The 10,744-nt window shown below is 35.7% G+C and overlaps 1 long non-coding RNA gene across 1 annotated transcript; it reads right to left on the reverse strand.

The window, feature by feature from the left end:
- Positions 1–910: 910 nt before the first annotated feature.
- LOC145801370 (uncharacterized) lies at positions 911–9,017 on the reverse strand. The gene is made up of 4 exons (XR_014342744.1): positions 8,647–9,017; positions 3,681–4,115; positions 3,554–3,610; positions 911–1,170 (listed from the first exon to the last, which is right to left on the reverse strand). It is a non-coding gene; the product is annotated as an uncharacterized LOC145801370 (long non-coding RNA).
- Between the last annotated feature and the right edge of the window lie 1,727 nt (positions 9,018–10,744).

The raw sequence follows: 10,744 nt of genomic DNA on the forward strand, positions 1-10,744 counted from the left end.
TTAAAAAATATGTATTAAATATTTAAATTTATTTTTTTTTATATGTGGGGGGAAAATTAATTTTTAAGATATAGTTTGAGGGGTAAAATGAAATTCCATATGAATTTTAGTGTCAGCACAATCCGTCCAATTATAGACGGAATGTGACGACAGGTGCCAAATTAATAAAAATTTGAAAGTTTAGATGTATAATTAATATTAATCAAAGTTTGGGGGTCAAATTGAAAAATGCGTAAAAATTTAAGCGATAAAATGATATTTCCTCGCAAATATAATTACCCATTTATATTTTTCTATAATTGGAGTACCATTTCCGAAATTGGGCTTGTTGCACTACAGGAAATTCGTTTTTTAGCGGCGTTTCAAAAACGCCGCGAAAATCCTGAAAAACGCCGTAATATCTTATAGTGACGTGTAAAATTTTTGTCGCTGATAGGGCCGCCGCAATAGCTACACAACGTTTGAAAAACGTCGCTAAAAACATTATACGGCATTTCTTAAAACGCCGCAAAATATTTGACGACCGTCCGTCCCCAATAACGTGTGACGTGAGAATGACGTCATTTAGTGGCGTTTTTCGAAAAACGCCACTGTTTTTATTTTTATAATAAAATATGTGACGTTATTTTGTGGCGTTTTCTCTTTTTCTTTTCTTTTCTTTTTTTGGGGGGGAGGGGGGGTGGTTGGTGGGTTCCCTGCTGGTGGTGGTGGAAACTGAATTCACAATTTGGGAATCTCATGTTTTATGTTTGCTCTAGGCAACCAAACTGCTAAATTTAAAATCAATCCTCAATACATGCCATATATATGCATAATATAATCTCACCAGAATCATCATTTCAAGTAAAAATTTCACATCTAATGTCATATACATGCATATTGTCAACTAAGACATCTAAACAACCACCAGTCAGTAACACATTGTTTCCATAGGACGCAATTCAAACAAATGATTCCATGCCCACATTAAGTTTTAGAAACTCAAGACAACCAAAAAAAATTTTAGTACGGTTTGTTGACTTCCAAGTCTTGTAGCTTCTTTTCATGGTAATCTAAAAGATCAACCTTGTGTCCAAACAATCCCAAAAAGCCATCACGCCTCAACCTTTCTCGAGTACGGTTTGTTGACTTCAAGCGAACAAGCCTCCTATTCAATTTATCTGCATCACTCTAGAAGAAGAAAAAAAATCAAATAATTAGAAGTCACAAAGGAAAAAGAAAGCAAGTTGATATAGTTTTAAGATGTGCACTAAACCACATCTGAAGTTTTATATCTAAAATAATTTTGTTCTAATGCTCCAATTGAACAATGTATGAAAAGGAGTGCAGACTGCAACTAATTTAATCTTCCAAAAGGCTCAAAATTTCATTCACATGAACCAAGTACACACAAAAAAATGACGATGATAATAATAAGAGCACAATAAACTATTCTAAGCTTTTAAGTATGTCTTGAGACACTTAATTGAAGAAAATAATTATCCGATGTCTTGAACCACTAGCTTCCGTATTTCTACTAAAAGGCTGCTATGAACAAATAAATAAAAACACAAAGCCTATAAAAAGTTTAAAAATTGATTACTTATTGAAACAAGAGCTCGTTAAAAAGCTAAAAGGCGATAAAAAAAAACAGCTAAAAAGCTTATCCAAATATGAAAGATACCAATCTGAATCATCTTATACAGGTTGCGCATGTCCTCATTTTCTCGGTATGTAAATCATTAAAGATGTTAATGAATCCTATCCTATTGCAACCTTAGAGCATTTGATTGATGGACTTTTCTTGTTAAAGGGTTATTCATTCAGCATCCTTTAGGTATACAAGTAAACGAAGCCATTCTCCGTATCAAAAATTTGTATAAATTTTGACTCATTTTTGTTAGGATTTGATAACAGATTTGTTTTGGTTCTTGACTTCTCTGAATTTTTCAACCCTAGCTAGTTGACACTGGTGAAAGAAGAAGAGATCTTGTTGGGGATAATTTGTTGTTTGAAGTCTACTTGAATCATCTCTAGTTTGAGAAACAACTTTATCATCACCAGTTAAATGAGTTGAATCTATCACCAGACCTACAAAGTTTCATAATGATCTTATATTGTTCATGTTCTATTTGTTTCCTAGATGTCTTGTATTTATCTATTGTTGATTGGGACAATCAATGCACACTACAATTTTTTTTTTCTATACCTTGCTCATGATATGATTTGTTTCAAGTCCAGCATATCTAGCACAACATTCTTCAAGACCTATAGACATGGATCTTTTGTCTCCAAAATTGATACCCCTTCTTTATGTAAATACATTCTCAATCGCATGATCATACCTCGATCACATCATAAGTTTCAAAAAATAAAGGGCTAAGATTTTGATGTTTTGGAATACATTGAGACAAGGGTTAAGTTTCAAAAAATACATTGAGACAATGGCTAAGATTTTGATGTTTTGTAATATATTGAAACAAGGCTTAAAATTTTGACAACGAAAGATCCGGTGCCAACCTACAGGTCTGGCTGTCCCTTTAACTGAACCACTAGCTTCCGTATTTCTACTAAATACCACAATCATTTATAATCAACATCAATTAACTTATATGTAACCCCAAGGGACTGGCTAGAGATTTGCTGATCCTGAAGAGCTTCTATTTACACACTTTGGTTCAATTAAAATTATTTTTTAGTTCAAATATCAATTTTGAACCAAAAAAAAAAAACAATTGCTTGAATATTTGAATGACAAAATAATCTTTTTACTTCTAATCTCACACGACATGAATAATTCCATTCGCACTTCACAAAACAAGAAGCTCACATTTTATCTAGCGAGAGATTCCACAGAATGTCATTGATTTAGTTCCAATTAACAAATATTATCACACTCAAAACAAAAAATGAAAACAAATTTTATTGTAAAGTGCGTAGAGCACATGTTCGAGGAATTGCCTAAAAAACACAAAGGCAAATCCGGAATACAAGAGAGAGGGAGAGAGGGAGAGAACATTATCCTTTGTGGTTGAACCTGTGGAGGACATTTGTAGGGCCAACCATCTGTCCCTTGTTGCTTTTCCATGTTCTGCTTTCACATCCGGTGGTGCTGCTGATTCTGATTCAGGCCCTCTCTCTCTCTCTCTCTTAGCTTTCATCTTCTGCATCATCATCATGTCTATGTATATCAATGCATTGTAAGGACGACAGCTATGAATCTCTCTCTCCCTTTCTCTCTCCTCTTCCTCATTCTTTGTTCTTGTCCCTTTCTCTCTACCAATCTGGCTTTATTTTCTCATTCTACCTCATATCCTAGTAATTAATTATTACAATAAAGCTCAACCAAGTTAGTTAAAACCCCCCATTTGTCTTCTTCTCTAGCTTTGTATGTTTTTCTTATAGACCCACTTGTTAATTGATGTTGATTATAAATGATTGTGGTATTTAGTTAATTGATGTTGATTATAAATGATTGTCTTGGATGCATAGAAATAAGGCAATCCTTTTTGATGAAATATAGTTAAACTCCTTTTTGAGGAAGCAAATCCAACTATAATGGTTTAGAATGAACCTGAGTTTGTCATATCTACTTCTTCTTCTTCTTCTTTTCTTTCTTTGATATGTGAACCTGCATTTGATAAGAACAAATAACATGAATAAAATGTCATATGAAAATTTCATAATTAACTTTTACTCACTTCCTCGGACGAACGATGACAATTAAATGATGAGGTGTATGCATGGGATTGTTGTTGTGAATGCACATGTGTAGCAGCTGGTGCAACAGGCCCACCCATGGCCTGTTGAGACTCCAATTGCTCTATTCGGGCTTGTTGAGCTTGGATTGTGCTTTGCATCTCCATTTGTACTTTCTATTGATTAAGCATAGCATCCATCATCTCCTTCATTTGCATCTCCATTTGTGCTTTATATTGGTTAAGTTGCTCTTGGACTTGCATTTGGATGATACGAGTTTGTTCTTGCGATTGCCTATATCCGCCTCCAAAGACATCTGTCGGGGAAGGACCCAATCCATATGTTCGAACACGACCAGGTCGCTCAGGCCCTAGAACCTGTGTGATAATTTCTTCATCTGTAGCATTGGATTGCGCCCCAAGGTCCTTCATTTGTGTCTACAATTGTTAATTAGTAATTAGCCACCAATAAAATTGTTCATAACTAGTGCCGTTAAATGTAACCTGCTTCCATTGGGCCATATGAATTCAATAACATCATCAATCCAGATTCAAAATTGTTTCATTGACACTTCCACTTCATATGCTCAAATTCAAAATTCATAAAAATACAGTCCTTGACTTGTAGATTTGGCAGCAAAAACAGGTAAATGGAATCAAACAAGAAGCTTTCACTAAATTATAGATTTAATGTTATTATAGATTTATAATTTATAAATTAGACTTAATCATTAAATCTATAAATTATAGTATTCATAGCTAATCTATAATCTATGAATACCTAATCAATTAGCTAACGAAGTACTAAGTAAGGCAGATTCTGTAGAATCTGTGTTTGAGGCTGTCAACAAACATAGAATCAGTGTTTGAATCTGTGTTTGAATCTGTAGAATTAATTGGTTGGTGAGCTCCCATTTCAAGGTGATTCTGTAGAATCTGTGTTTGAGGCTGTCAACAAGGTGAAACTTGATTTTTGCAGTGGAGTATGGGAATCAGTACCCCAAGCTGCTTGTGATCTAATTGCTCATACACTTACAAGGGATGTTTCAGCGAGGTTCAATGCTGACGAAGTACTAAAATGAAGGGTTCACTTTAGGCTGCATTTTGGTAATCAGATAACTAGGCACAGGAAGGGTTCACTTCTCTTCTTGCTACCATTTTGGTTGTCTAAAATGAAGGAAATGACTAATTTTGTTGGAAGTTGCATACCAATCTGTTTTAAATCTCCATTCATCTCATTTTTTTCATTTTTTTTTCACTAGAAACATGTGCAAGGATGAATCAGATGGGTAAGTGTTCTGTCTCATTCACCCCCAGTTTCGTAGCATTCTTTTACTTTTGGCTTTGTTAAAGCCAAATGAAACCGTTGTCTCATCTCTTTGTACATTAATGATCCAATTTATATTTTTCCAGATCATCCGTGGATTTTGGCCCATACAGAATCCACATTGAAGACACTGGCTTCCAAGCCAAAAATGGATAACCATGTAAGATTGACTTCACGATAACTGACTGCCAGACATGCAGTAGAGTTGGAGAGAAACAAGGTAGTAACCAGCAGCTCTCTCAGTGATGACTCTATGTTAGCTTTCTCATCCAATAACTCGACTAAGAAGACAGAAGATAACAACTATGGTTTTGTTGATGCCCTCGCTATGAAGATTTCACGTATGAGGATATCTGAGCCAAATAGAAGCAGGTTATGTGTCCCTTCCAGCCCAATCCAACAGGAGTGCCCCTCTAACATAAAGGTTAACAACCTCTGTACAGCATTTTGACTCTGCTGAAGATGACTTACCTCCGGAGGGGCTTAACTTGACACTTGATAGCGAAGGGGAAGAAGCCATGGTTAGCTACTTTTCGACAACAAAGTAATGCCTTTCGAATTCCCATCTCTTGCAAGTCTCGACGAGCATTTAAATTATCCTTTCCTTTCCCATCAACATTTAATATCGTCCACAATACATTATCACACACGTTCTTCTCAATGTGCATTACATCAAGATTGTGGCGAATCAAATTATGCTCCCAATATGGAAGCTCAAAGAAAATACTCCTCTTCCTCCAATTATGATCCTGCTCGTTGTCCTCTTTTTCCTTTCCTTTCCTAGTTCTTTTTTGTCTGTTAGTTGGTTGATGCTTAGGCCCTAGCTGTCGTAACACATTAGCCCCCGATAACCGAGTTGGACATGGTTCAAATTCAGAAGTTCCATCAAAAGACGCACCATCTTTTCGAAATTTGTGACTCGCATTCAACCAGCGGCGATGCCCCATGTAACAAATTTTCCTTCCATTCTTCAAATACCGATGTCGAGTATGCATGTTACAGCAAGGACAAGCTAAAGCACCTTTCGTGCTCCATCCAGACAAATTTGCATATGCAGGAAAATCATTTATTGTCCACAGTAAGACCGCGTGCAATTGGAACATTTGATTAGTTTCTGCATCGTACGTCTGAACACCATTTTCCCACAATTCAATCAGTTCATCCACTAACAAGCGCAAGTAGACATCAATGTTATTGCCAGGTGAAGAAGGACCATCAATGAGCAATATCATCATCATATGAGGTTGTTTCATGCACAACCACGGTGGCAAATTATAAGGCATTACAATAACTGGCCAACTGCTGTGAGGAACATTCATTGCCTTGAATGGATTAAATCCATCCGCTGCTAAACCTAGTCTGACATTGCGAGGCTCACTCGCAAACTTGGGATACAAAGTATCAAAATTTTTCCAGACAAGAGAGTCAGCAGGATGTCTCATTTTGCCATCATCAATTCGGCCCTCTACATGCCATCTCATTAATGAAGCAGTTTTGGATGACATGAACAATCTTTGAAGCCTTGGAATCAAAGGAAAGTATCTCACAATCTTCTGGGGAATTCTTTGTTGCTTCTTTTTATAATCATTCTTCTCACCCTCAAACTGTTTGTATCTAGGCGTCTGACACACTATGCAATCATCCCTACTAGCTGTCTCCTTCCAATACAGTGAGCAGTCTCTTGGGCATGCATGTACCTTGTGATAATCGAGGCCTAATTCCCTAAGGAGTGCCCTCGTTGCATAGAACGACTTTGGCAAAGTTTCACCTTTTGGGAATGCATCCTTCAAAAGTTTGAGCAACATCGTGAAAGACTTGTCGCTCCATCCACTAAGGCACTTGATATGCAATAATCGAACAACAAATGACAGCGTTGAAAACTTGTGACACTCTGGATACAACTCTCTTTCGGCCTCCTTCAATAAACTGAAAAATCTTTCAGTTTTCTTATCCGGGCCTAGTTCGATATTAGAACTTCCTGTCTCATTACTAGCACGATGAACCAAGCTTGGTGGAGGAAGTCCGAACCCCTCATATATCATTTCATTGACTTCATCGCCATCATTCGAATCACTGACATTCTCATTCAATGGCACAGACGCCGATAAATCTTCCCCGTGAAAAATCCATCTGGTGTAGCTTGGAAGAAACCCATTGACCATTAAATGTTCCCCCAAAAGGTCTTTCTTTACTAGTTTGACATTCCGACACCGTTTACATGGACATGTGACTTCATTTGATAGAGGATTATTTTGGCATGCAAGTTTAACAAATTCCTTAACCCCTTCTATATATTCTGGATGCAACCTATGCTGATTTATCCAACTTTTATCCATCTGACTTCGTCTTACACTACAAATGTCACTGCCAAATCAACAAGGTTCAAAATTATCATTTCATTTTAATTATTCTTAACCTCAATTAAGTACATTACAATGCATGCAACATGACACCATTCACCGCTAACTCTTCTCTCATAGGTTGGTTCATCCTACTTTCCCATTCAGGAATGCACAGTCTATATTGTAAAAAGTAGCTCATACCGCTCTATCCATCTCTAACGAAATTTCGGCAGCATCTCCCCATGATTCTCCAAGTACACGACATAGACTAGGTGTACTGCTACACCTTGTCTAGTATGCACTCAGAGAACATGAGAAGCTACTACACAAAATCTCTACGAGATGGACTACATTTAAGCGGTAGAACTACTAATTACAACATAGACTTGTGCTCCTGAACTGTCCCAATTTGACAATCCAAGAAGAGCTTCATCAAAGATGACTAGGTATCTCTAATGAAGATTCTTGGACGGGTCTAAGGCTTTTTATGTATGCATGGATAATTACTTGCTAACTTAACAACTGTCATGATTATTGCATCCCGGTGGTGCAACCTGAATCAAAACTATCAAGCATACTAGAAGCATTTCTAGCATGAAGCATATTAATGAAGAAACTAATAGTTTCTACAATGCTCTTGATAGATTATGATATAGAGATTCATAAAAAATGACTATGTATCTCTATTTATCCAAAAAAAAAAAAAAAACTAGGTATCTCTAATGAAGATTCTACAAGAACAATCAGATCCATCAACGGATCTAACATATGTACACATACTTTAGTTATTAATAGAGACGTGTTAAAGTTACATAAATACCATAGAATATGTGCATCGCTACAAACTCGACTGTAATACATAACGTCATTGTTGCTACATTTCTACTTCTAGTAATCTCAATGCAAAAATTGTCAAGTCCAAGTACCACATTCTCCAACATATGAATTATGAAGCATCAGAAAAATGATCTTTACTTTTGGTTATATTCATATTACAAAGTCAGATCATGTCAGTCAACATTTCAAAATGCGACCAAGAAAGAGAATGGCCATATTATAAACAGTTGTTTCTGATCGTAAAGTAATAGTAACGAAAACCAAAAAAAAGAAAGTATCCTGCTGTATACATGATCAAATCCTGGCTCCAGCTCACAAGTACACCAAACTGACAGGTGATCTTTTCAAGTGTTTCACATCATCACATTGAAATACAAGAAGTAGAATTTCCACAAGCTTTATTTTCATAAGCAATTGCAAAGAAATGATGATCAGAAACTCAGAAAGTAGCACATGTACACACCTTTGACTCCTTGCAAAACAATGGATCAGAAAACCAAGTTTCATCAATATGTAAACCAGGAGTTAGCATCTTTCGGTTGCAAATGACCGCAACCATAGCAGATGTTAGAACCACTCTTTTGATAGATGGAACTTTTGCACATGATCTTAACACATTAACTGTTCCCTTCAATGCAGGATCAATTAGTTCTACCTGAAATATGAAGCAAAAACAAAACATAAGTCCCATTAGACTAATAAGTTGACAGTGAACAAATGATAATTCATCATGCATTACATATTAGAAATCTGTCGCATCTTACTTTATTATACATGACCTGTAATTGATCTCATGAACAACCCTGCCCCTAAGCGATTAGAAATGGAATCCTTGAAAATATTGGATGTTTTTTGTTTCTCTTGGAATGGAAGTAGCAGAACCATTTCAAAATAATGGAGAGAGACAAGGGGACAAATTTTTCACACAAGGGAGCAACTACAGTTGACCCTTTAATGATTTATGTCTCTAAGAAAATTCGAAAAAACAAAAAACAAAATACCAAATTCTTATAAGATCAACTCTTATCAAGTATAAGCATTACATTGTTAATCACATGGCATAATCTCTTTCTTGCTTTCACTAGGGCTAAGGAGTTGTTTGACAACTCAATTCAACACTAAAAACTGAAAGTATTCAGTGAATTCATAAGAAAAGGACTGCTGCTGCCACTGTCACTTCACTCAAAACTCTATTATCGTCACTTTCTCAATAACCATCATCACCTCCACCTTACCATCACTACTGCTGCCACTGTCACTTCACTACCACCACTGCCGCCACCAATTCATTTATGATAAAAGGACTAGTTCGAAGATGTGAACCCCGAAATTCATAGCCAAGCCACTTAATCTAACTATCATTTGTATCAAAATTGTTACAAAATTTTTCTTTTTTTTTTTTTAAAGTAGTTTTGGGTTAAATTTGCATCATTACCATTTTCATTTCCTTTTGGTCTGAGCTTAGGAAATTAAGCTCAAGCCTGATTTCATGATTGGGCCACTGCATTTTATGTTTATGTAGTTTCAGACTGGCCTGAACATGACTCTAGAAACCAAAATATTAATTGATATGTCCAGCAGATTAATTTAGAAAATATATACAAACAAAGACCAGTGGTGCAGTGCAAAAACACCAGAGAAAGAGATGAATATATACAAAGTTGCCTTTGCTTTTATTCTCTAAGCCATTGCTATTCTTTTTCTATTTGATCCTGAGCTAACAATTTCATCTATTTAGTCTTCAGAGTTTCTTATTTCAGCTCATGTAATTGAATTGGAGACATAAATAATTGTTGAAGCTGAATTTGAAGAACAAAAATGCCATTATAGAATTTGAACAACTAAGTAAAAGGGCAGAGAAAGAGAGAGGATGAGGGATGGATGGAGAAGAATATTAATGTTTGGTTGTAACGGTAAGTAGTCTAATATAGTGCAGGTATGAAGATGCTTGGTTATATGAATGATTTAGGTTGTTTAAATTATATATAATTACCTTATTGCCTATAAGAATAGACTTCCGAACGATACCCATTGAACCATACCCACCAATTGAAATAAAAGGGATAGAAAATATGAAATAGAAAAAATTGTCAGTTGTATTATATAAAATGTCACAGTTTTTTACATTTTCAAAAATATCCTCACATTTAATAACTGTCAAGTTTTTGTTTTGTTTTGTTTTGTTCTTCAAAAAATGCCCTTCACTTCACATAAATGAAACATTCAATAACTACTTAATGATTTCTGTAAATGGGATTTTCTCATTCAAATTACCGAATATTGCTAAATGGTTAATGGTTTTCCTCATTCATCAAATGAATGACCTTTCAATTATCAAACCATTCAAAAATCTAAATGTAAAATTACAATCGTATTGCTAGTCTATAGAGATAAATACATATACATACATAAATATATGGAGGGGGAGAGAGAGAGAGAAAGAGACCTGCTGGAATTATCTAGAGTCCCAAGCTCTGATGGTAGAATCGGAAGAGCAAGAGTGAAGAAGGTGAGGGGTTGTTGGAGCAGAGAATGAGATTTGATTAATAGTGGAAGAATGG

The sequence above is a fragment of the Camellia sinensis genome, chromosome 10 (genome assembly GCF_055761805.1).
Source record: "Camellia sinensis isolate YWXY chromosome 10, ASM5576180v1, whole genome shotgun sequence".
NCBI lineage: Eukaryota > Viridiplantae > Streptophyta > Magnoliopsida > Ericales > Theaceae > Camellia > Camellia sinensis.